Genomic DNA, 10,323 nt, shown 5'->3' with positions numbered 1-10,323 from the left:
CAGCTTGCGTTGGATGTTTCGACAGGACGCGGATGGGATGACTTTCCGGATGATTCAGAAGCTTCAGGAATTTGACTTCATGTTTGTGCACAGAGCAGGCAATCAACATGGCAATGCTGACGGTTTATCAAGACGCACGTGGGAAGAACCAGACTGGGCTCCCGGGGAGAGAGAAGAATTGACTGGTAGTTGTCCTGAGCCTGTTTCCCTAGAAGTGGCTTTGGCAAGAACCCGAGAATCCTGTGGAATGATCCGAGAAGAAGTGGGAGGAGGCGCCGACTCGGAGGAAGATGCACTGGATGGTCAAGCAATAGTTTGGAGTAGAGAGACGCCTGATGTAGAGAAAATGCAGCAGGAGGACGAAGCTATTAGCAGAGTTTTCCTGTGGCTCCCCTATAATCCGGGAGGAGATCTTGAGAGTTTTGGTTCCAACTTAGTGACGCGAGAAGAAGCAGTGCAGCATGGGCCCGAAGTATTGGCATATTGGTCTAGATGGAACGAACTCACCGTGAGGAAAGGCATCCTCTACCGGCGATGGTATTGCTGGGACGGAAAACCCCCAATACTTCAAATCGTTGTTCCCGTAGTGGGCCGGAAGGAAATTCTTGATCAGTTGCACGCATCCCCAGTCAGTGGGGGGCACTTTGCTGTAGAGAAGACGTTAAGGAGAATCCGCCAACGTTTCTGGTGGCCATACATGAGACAAGATGTTGAAAAGAAGCTAGCTTGGTGTCTGCCGTGTGCAGCTAGGACTACAGCTGGGAGAAAGAGGATTGGAGGACTTGTGCCATTTAAAGTTGGGATACGATTCCACACGGTTGCAGCAGATATCTTGGGTCCAGTTACGATGGCCAACGAAACGCGAGCCAAGCACATATTAGTCATGACAGATTTGTTCACGAAGTATGTGGTCAGTGTCCCATTGAAGGGTACTGAAGCACCCGATGTAGCAAAAGAGATTGTGGAAAATTGGATTTTGCGATTTGGTGTACCCGACGTACTTCACACGGATCAGGGAAAGAACTTTGGGAGTGAGCTCATGCTGGAGGTCCGCAGGCTGTTGAAAATTGATAAAACTAGGACCTCACCATATCACCCTCAAGGCAACGGGCAAGTGGAGAGGCACAATCGGGTGATTGCCGATGTCATCTCGAAGTATTGTGCGGACAACCCGCGAACATGGGATAAACTGTTACCCTATTTAAGTTTTATTTACAACACCACAATTCACAGGACTACACAAGCAACTCCTTACAGCCTTGTGTATGGACAGGAGTGCCAGTACCCCATAGACTTATTCTATCCAAAGCCCCACGACGAAGAACTTACAAGAGACAGCTTTGCGGAGGATTTGTCACGCTTATTCAGAGAGGCTCATGCATCCGCTAGGGAATCTCTAGGAGTAAACCAGAGGAGGCAGAAGGATCAATACCACAAGAAAGTCTATGGGAAACCATATGAAAAGCAGGACAAAGTGTGGGTTTACTCAAAGCATAAAGCAAAATCTCTGAAGTTCTTCCTACCGTGGGAGGGTCCTTATGTAGTTTTAGAACGAACATCGGAGGTTAATTACAAAGTAGCGAAACCAAGTCAAATGGCAAAATGGAGGATACTACACTACAATATGCTCAAACCGTACCTGGAGGAAGGCGATGCTTGGAGCCCAAAGGGAAAGAAGAGGACTACGGCTCCCAGGTCCGAAGGGTTTCTTGAACATCCAGGCGTAGATCAAGACGAGTGGGAAGAGGAGGGATTCGATCTACGCCCAACAGAGCAGAATGCCAGGATGCGACGCCTTGTACAGATAAGGGAACGAAATGAAGGGGTTGAGGAGGACGTGCCGAATTTGGAGGAACTGTTTCACGAGCAAGTTGTAACGGAACCAGCCAGGGTACCGGAGGAAATTCCAACTGATGGGGGCAGGCTGGAAGCGCCAGTAACTGCTGACGATGCACGAGTAGAGTCACCTCTTCGTGAACCAGGGCAACTAGCCCAAGCCCAGCCATCGGGTGTTCCTGAACCTAGGGAGGTAACAGTAGTTTCTCAAGATACGGGACCTGCAAGACGACCCAGACGAGAGATCCGCCCAGTCATTCGGCTGGGTATTGACGAATAACTAATAGCAATGGGAGGAGGCACTACCACCTACTAACAACTTAACGCAACACTTTTTAGTTATCGACCCCAACTAACGACAGGCTGTTTAGGATTCATTCAACTGGACAATGCTGACTTTCAACCTCATTCTGATTTCAATTGCGGTGATGGGACCGATGGAAGCAATGAAGTTGGACGGTATCTCTTTCAATCATACGGCAGGAGCGGCTTTCACCACGGAGACGCCAGTAATCATAGCTAGTGCCATGGAGTCGACTTGGGTGTACATCCCTTTTCCTATTCTTCCGGCTATCAACAAGACCCACCTAGACGTTGCCTTTCAAGAATTTCAATTCAAGTTTGCGAAACGCTGGAACGGTTACTACAAACAACGAATCTGTGGAAACACGGAACTGACGCAGAGCTATATCAATGTCACTTACATAGCACTCAAGGGTATAGAATACGAAGTGGACGACATTGCTCGAGTGCTAGCAGAAATGAAGATACGGGCCGAAACGTTCATCAATGGTTCTTTACACATTCACAGTAGGGAGCGACGATGGGTGAAACCACTGTTGATTGGAGCCGCGGCCGCCATCGTTCTGGCTCCGGTCCTCAAGCAGGGATTCTGTCACTACTTCTCATTCTTTGGATTTTGTGGAGGAAGGCAAGCAATTGACGAGTTAGGACGGGAGGCAGAGTTTCTTGACAAAGCTGTCAGGACGATAACTTTGGAAACCGGGGAGCGGATTCATTTGCTTGGGCATTCACTTAACAAGACCCAGAACCAGTTGAAAATGGTTTCTCACGATGCGAATGCGAACTTCCAAATGATCCGGGATGCGATGAATCGGTTGTTGGAGGAAACCGACGGAGCTTTGGATGGCCAGCGGCTATGCGTCAGTTCGAAACATCACGATGTCTACCAGGAGGCTTCACGATTTTCAACGGCCATGCTAAATTACTCGCAAGCTTTGAACGCACTGCGGGAGGAACTTATTGCTTTCAAAATCGGGTTGCACAACTTTGGATACATTTTGGATGATGCGTTGTCTTCATTGACAAGGGGACTAATTCCAGCTACACTAATTCCCCCAGAAGTATTGCAGAAGGTCCTTGATGGTTTGAAACTAGACAGGATGCGGGAAGCCATACCTCGATCCGAGCTGATGACCTACTACGGATTTGAGCTAGTGGATTCTACAGTGATAACGACCACGGGGATTATCGTACTCGTAAATATCCCTCTTCATCACACTAGCGGATTGTACCATGTCTATCGAGCTGTGGCGTTGCCCCAACCTATTGACGATGGAGTTACGGCAACCCAATATTTGTTCCGAAAGTCTCACCTTTTAGTTTCGGAGAGAAGAGACCATTTCGCTGAAGTGTCGGAAGAGAAAATTAATTCGCACTGTGTAGGAACTAACCGTCTGAAGTTGTGTCTGAAACCATTCTCAATGTCCCGAACGAGTGAAGCCACTTGTCTATCCAGCTTGTTTTTTGACTTACCTGCCGCCGCCCTGAAGCTGTGCCCGCAGGAAGTTGTTGTACTACCAGAGGAGCCAACAGCGGACTACTTAGACGATTCGACTTACTTGGTTACAGCGAGGTCTTCTGCCTACAAGTTCTTCAATTTTACTCATGGGTTGAAGCAAACTGGTTACCCAGTTCCTGGATGTCGTAGCTGTTTGCTCCGGCCACCTTGCGATGGACGATTTGAGAACCCCAGTGGAACTCTAATTCTGTACCTGGACCCCAGGACATGTCAGTACAGCAGCGGAATGATGATCAATATCCAGCAACATCCTTTGCTGCGCACCCTATTTGCTACGCTAAGGAAAGTGGAATCCGAAAGAGTGGGAGCAGAGATCCCCAATGCTTTTCGTGATCAGGCTCATGGAGAAATGCTAGAGGTTCTAAGACTTAACCTGATCGAATTGCCCGAAGAGACTGTGGACGAGGAAAGTATGGAGCGGATCTCTCGTCCTTTTGCCGAAGGAATTATTAACCAACACATGCCTTTTCATTGGAGTGCATATCATAGCCGACCAGCCAATGTTGTGGTGTGGTTCTTATTAGCCATAGTCCTGTTCTTCATGGCATACCTTTTCTATCGATCTTGTATGAAGAACCCCGCCCCGCTGTATAAGAGACTTTTCCGACAACAAAGGAACCGCTTTCCGTGGTCGAGGATACCCCGAGATGACAGTACTGACTTTTCATCGAGACCTGGCACCGGTCAACCTGGCTTTTCACCACCTCTTGGAGCTCCACCCAGCTTCAACTCGATTTTCGAACTGAATGAGGCGGCTATCTCGCCGGCGTCGATGTCGGAGACCCCAAGACGTGACACAAGCACGGGAATGGGCATGAGAGTGAAGAGAGTGTCGCTACCCCAGGAGAGGTCTTTCTCACCTGGTGAACAATTGCGTGGTGGGGAGTTATGAGAAGCAACCGGTTCCTGTACTAGTGGATAATACTCAGACTTAAGCTTGTATACTTTGACCTTGATCACTCTGACTTCGACTTCTTATGTGGTAGGCCTTAATCACCCTTTCATTCTAGTGTTTAATTAGAGTATTACTTGTTACTTTCATTGTATATAGATAAAAAGAATTGAAGCGCCAGACTAGAACAACCCCCCCACCAATGCAGTAATTGATATCAATTGTTTTAGGGAGTATGCAGGGTAACTCCAATGGGTTTTTACAACCCCCCCTTTAACTTCTAGGCGGAATGGGTATAAGACTGCGCTTCATTGTAAATATTTTTTTTTATGTAGTGTTACTTGTATATACGAGATCTATATGATCTTATTTGAAAATCCCAAACTCTCGAAAACTGATCGATGGATAAAAGGGAGAAAAACTAAAATATTTTAAGTATATAAGATACGTAAGCATCGGTAAGGCTACAAGAGTAAAGGAAGAAGTAAGTATGGATTAGAGGGTTGAAATATAGGGGGAGGCGAGCAAGGATTATTCCTTTCTGCGGTTGGGGAACACAACTCGTGGTCTCAGATCATCTAGTAAGCTTATGACATCCCACGAGCTATTCAACTGACCCGAATTAAATAGGCCTTCGACCAAGCTGAGAAATTCGTAAGTCTCGTATGTGCTGAACATTAAGCTATCAATTGAGTCAGGGTCAATGACAATAGTAAACTCGTAATAATTTGTGGGACTTTCCTGAATTTGAATATTAGAAAATCCCTCCCCAACCAAAGTCTCTAACGCCGGAATGTAATAGTTGGTGTCGGTCATTTGTTTTTGTTTTGCTGTGATAAGATATAAGGTGTTGTTTACAATGAAAGCTTTGGAACAATGAGATATTTAAACAGTAGAAGTCAAAATAAGCACGCGTTGGTTGTACAAAGAAGTGATTTCTGTTCATTTTTTTGCTGTTGAAAACTAATGAGCTCTATTCAGCTTTGAGTTGATTGTTCTGCAAGCAATTACTAAAGACTAATGAGATTCAAGAAGAACGAAACTGGTGTAAGTGACCGAGGAGAGGATAAACTGTGTGGAGAATGAGAAAATCAGAAAGTAGACAATTCATTTTGGTTCTCTTTATCGTAACGCTAAGTTCAGTAACTTAGGCTTCAGAAAGTTGAAGAGTGAAATTATAACAGCCAACGCCCGTTCGTGATGGATCTAACAATGTACCCGGTGATCCCCGAATACCATCCGGATGAGTTCGAGGATGAGGAGAAATGGGTGTGGGAGTCCTTTATGTTGGGACTGAGGTTACGAATCAAAATGATCCGTGTGTCCTTCCACTATCTGATAGTGGAGTTGAGGGAAGACGGTGGATTTGTCCTTCTGGAGGAGGGGAGTGGCCCATGGCACGAGCTGAGGGGCTTCCTATCGAAGGATTGGTCGGCCAATTCCGGTGAGATTGCAGAGGAGGGCGATGGAGCTAGTTCCTTCCATCCAAGTGTTGGCTCAGAGAGTATCGATTCGCTGAGGGTGGGGTCTACCGACAGGCTTACCAGCTACTCCTCCTACTTCGAAGAGCTATCGACGGAGTCGGAGAGTGGAGGAGTTTTTGAACTAGAGTCTATTTCCAGCGAAGATGACTGCGTTTTTGTCAGCTAAAGTTTCACGATTGGTGGAAATGAGGCTGATTTGATCCTAAATTCTATAGTATATTATTATTAAAATCAAATTAAAGCGAATGGGACAGGGGGTCAAGGTAGTATGAGTATAGTGAGTAGTCTTTTTCTAAGTTTAGCAATTATTCGGGAGAATAATAGTCTAGAAGGGAGGAGTGTAAAATTTGTGAAAACCTACTTTTTCTCGCAAAATGTCGCAATAAAAATGGATACAACTTGAAATTCAAAAATCGGTCCTAAACAAGTTGTTAGCATCTATAATGGCTTGCATTTGAACACCATTTGGTGAATCGAATGTTGGTGGGACAAATTAAGGTGGATTTGAAAGTTGAGTAGGTAAAATAGTGATTTTCTGGGGGTGACCGAATTTATAAAAGTTAGTTATGATTCGGAATTTACCTCAACATGCTCAAACTTGATAGGGAGTTAGTGCATACCTTGAGGCAAGTTCCGCTGTTGTCAATTCCAGGGAATTTGTTTTAGAGATACCATGGGGGGAACTTTAGACTTCCAAATAAGGCTTAGATTCTTGAGTTCATAGTTTGACCGGTTGATTAATTGGTAGCGTCATGAGTCTGATACGGCTTTTGTGTTAGTTTGAATAGCTTAAGTAGAAGTCAGCAATGTATAAAGAAGGCGTTCAGGTCATTCAATTGTTCTTTTAAAGTCATAACGAACTCTACGTAAGTGAGGACCATTTGTTGTCCATAGCAGCGGTTTGAACAAAGTTGTTGTTCACGCGTTGTAATACGTCGTGATTCGAGTAGTTGCCAAGAGGGAGTAAACCAACATGGTTGTTGTTGTGGCAGCAGAGCTATAGAAGGCTCCAAATAACTCTGACATCGTAGAGGAGTTCAACTTAAGTAATAAAAAAGAGAGAGAGAAGAGCTGTTGTGAAGTGAAGTTGGTCTTTCTTGATAGAAGAAAGACTTTTGTAAAGAATATCGAGAGCCAAGAACGAGAGATTCGTGAGGCTGATATCAGAGCAGATAACTTTACTTACTCAGTTTGATTTAGAGAGTTTGGGATCTTGTGATAAATTCCATTATCTTAATTTGAATTAATTTCTGTTGCTTAAAACCCAAATTGATTTATTCTTGATTCTGTTGATTTATACTATCAAATTATATCAATTTATCTTTGAGCAACCGAGTTGATTCTGAGCCGGAGACAGAACAAGCCGGGGACACCGTGAGTAAACTTTGTAGAAAACCTTTCCACCAAAATAAACCTTTCAAGTTAGGATTTCGGGTGGTAGTGTCTCCCCGCCTATTAACCTAGTCTAAATACGAAATTCTACACCACTTATTATTAAAAATCGCTGCTGATTACTTGATGTTTTTTTTCCTTGGACGTTTTGTTTAGACTTATTCAACAATTCTATTCAATTGTGATACTATTGAGATCATTGGTTCAGGAAAAAAGCCAGTTCTCCTTTTCTCTGTTTTTGTTTGGTTTTCTTTGTTTAGTTTGGCGTCTGTATGGTCATATGCCACGTTGATTCTCAAAGGTTCTTGTAATGCTGAAAATGTTGACATTTAAGTCATCAATTTAGTCACTTCTAATAATTAATCAGGATTTGTTCTGTTTTCTTTTTTGATTTCGTCGTCTTGCTTGCTTTCTGTTATGGCCATCTGATCACGCTTCACAGTGCGATTTTTTGGTGAATTCTACAGCTCAGCAGCTCTGTCTGTTAGCGTCAGCTCATCTGTTTCTGCGTTCTCTATGGGCCTGCATTACTAATTAAAATGACATCTGAATTCATTTATACATTCGAATTCGGATGGAAATTGGATGGAAATTGGAGGTCAGTGGTATGTAACGTCAATATACAACAGCAACGGGCCGTCTCAAGAGTCGTTAAGCTCGTTAAAAAACTATAAGTGTTCCCTAATGAATTGTTTGTTGTTTATCTGTGTGAACCAGATTTGATAACCAAGCTGATTTAAATTTTTTATTCGAGTGTGTAACTGAAGTCAAGTAGAGGTTACCCACGATGACTAATTGTTACTAAAAAGGTTACTTGAAAAAATTTAGTATATTGAACTGAAAATAGGATAGATTTTAGATTCAAAATCTCATTTTTCTTGTTTGGCAAAGTTATGTTTAACAAAATTTTTAAAGCAATTGATAATCAAATTTTTATTAACAAAAATATTGCTCAGTTCCATTTTTCCTTGTTCTAGTTGAATAAAAAATAATAATATCTCTGGTTGTTATATCAATGGTGTACATGTCTGGTAGACAAGTGAGCCAAGAATGTGGATCAGCAGGATTGGAACAATATATGTCAATTTACAATACGAAACATCCTTCTCATTAAAGCAGGTACCAAAATCTTGGGGAAATCGGAGCGCAGTTACTTCAATTTTGGTGCAAATACCATTTTCAATATCCTCTTGTCGATTGTGCTCGATTTTGAAGAACAGATTAGCAGTCTTAGGTGGGGGAAGATTCAAATCTAACGACACGCGCATAGACGCTTCAGCGGACCCATGACTTAAGAAACTATATTCAAACCCTCGTGAGATGAAATTAACTTGATGAGTTAAGAATGACGATGATGGCGATAAGTTTAATGAAAATATGCTTCCAATACGCAACTTTGTGATGTGTAAATTTTTTGAGTCGATTGCCGGGTCGAGTTTGAATGGTTAACTTTTAAGCCTTGCAAGATTTTTTTTACAAAAACTTGCAAGTTCTTACATGTTAACCATACAAGGCTCTTGGAAATTAATCGTGCAACTTACAAGGTTGCAATGAGTAAAACATTGGAGTTAAAACGTATGTTCATACATCAGCTCTTAGAACAAATGCTCTTACAAGATAACCATTCTGGTTATAAGGGTTAATTCTGCCAAAAGTGTATAAAGTTTTATGAACACTCTTAAAAAATCAATCGGGCTCCATATATTTTCGATACAGCAGAATATTGGCCTTGAAATGTAATTCATGAATTGAATTTCAAAAGGACCTCTTGAGTTGATAACATTGAAAACAACCGTTTTGTCAGCTTAGGTCACATTTTATTATGTTATAGACACTGAGCATTTAATTCCCATGCACTTTATACTGCAAATGATAGATTGTTAAATTGGATTATCCAAATATAGATGAGCTTGACCGGAACGAACTCACAAGAATTGCAAGCTAACCATTCGACTTGCAAACTCTTACAAGGTAAAAGTCTTTTTGCAAGAAAATTGCGATTTCCTAAAAGTTAATCATCCGGTCTCGACTCAAGCTATTTGCTCTAAGGATCTTCCCCATTTCTTAGAACATCTTTTTGCACGGATTAAAATAAAATGAGGTATTAAATTTTTTTAATGGACAATGCAAATTATCACAAAATTGAGAATCCTTGATTAACGCATATTAAAATTGCTTTTCATTCCAATTTGTTCGTTTTTGGCGGTTTTCATCTTACAACAAATTTTGCCTGGAGCTTCAGCTTCAAAAGACAAAGTTTTTGTTCTATTACAATATGTTGATCCCCGAAATTTTTCGTATTACCCTATTTTCTTTTCGAAAATTGAATTCATTTACTGATTTTCATCTTCTAGTTGTTTAGCTGGGAACTTTCGGTATAATTGGTTTTAAAACACAAAAAACCCGCGGTACGATTAACTTCAAACCAGAGAAAGTCCTTAGAAAATGACTCATGTACTTGATTTTTCATGATCAAATCAAAACTGGGTGAGTGTCATTTTATGAACAGAAACCCCCTCAATTTTAAAAGGTCTTAAACTTCTAACTTAAAAAATAAGCAAAAACTTCACACCTGTTCCCGTAGTTTTATCACTGAGCTATAGGAGAAAGTCAATCAATTTGACCAAGAGGTCCGGTTGAAACTATTCAAAAGCTTTCATATGATTTGACATTATAAGCAAAGAAATCAATTTTTTGTAAGATACAAAACGACTAATTCTTTGCTTCAAATCGATTATACCGAATCTAACAACCGAACATACTGAGGAAGTCTTACGTTCTAAAACTGAACATACCGAACATTTTATACGTTTGAAACCAAGCACGCTGATTTTAAAGATACCGAATATACTGACGATTTATTTTGTTTCCAAAAGAACAGCAAACATTTCTCAAGT

Source organism: Convolutriloba macropyga, chromosome 9, assembly GCF_964194025.1.
Source record: "Convolutriloba macropyga chromosome 9, txConMacr16.3, whole genome shotgun sequence".
Classification (NCBI taxonomy): domain Eukaryota; kingdom Metazoa; phylum Xenacoelomorpha; order Acoela; family Convolutidae; genus Convolutriloba; species Convolutriloba macropyga.
Note: the sequence above shows the minus strand (reverse complement) of the source record.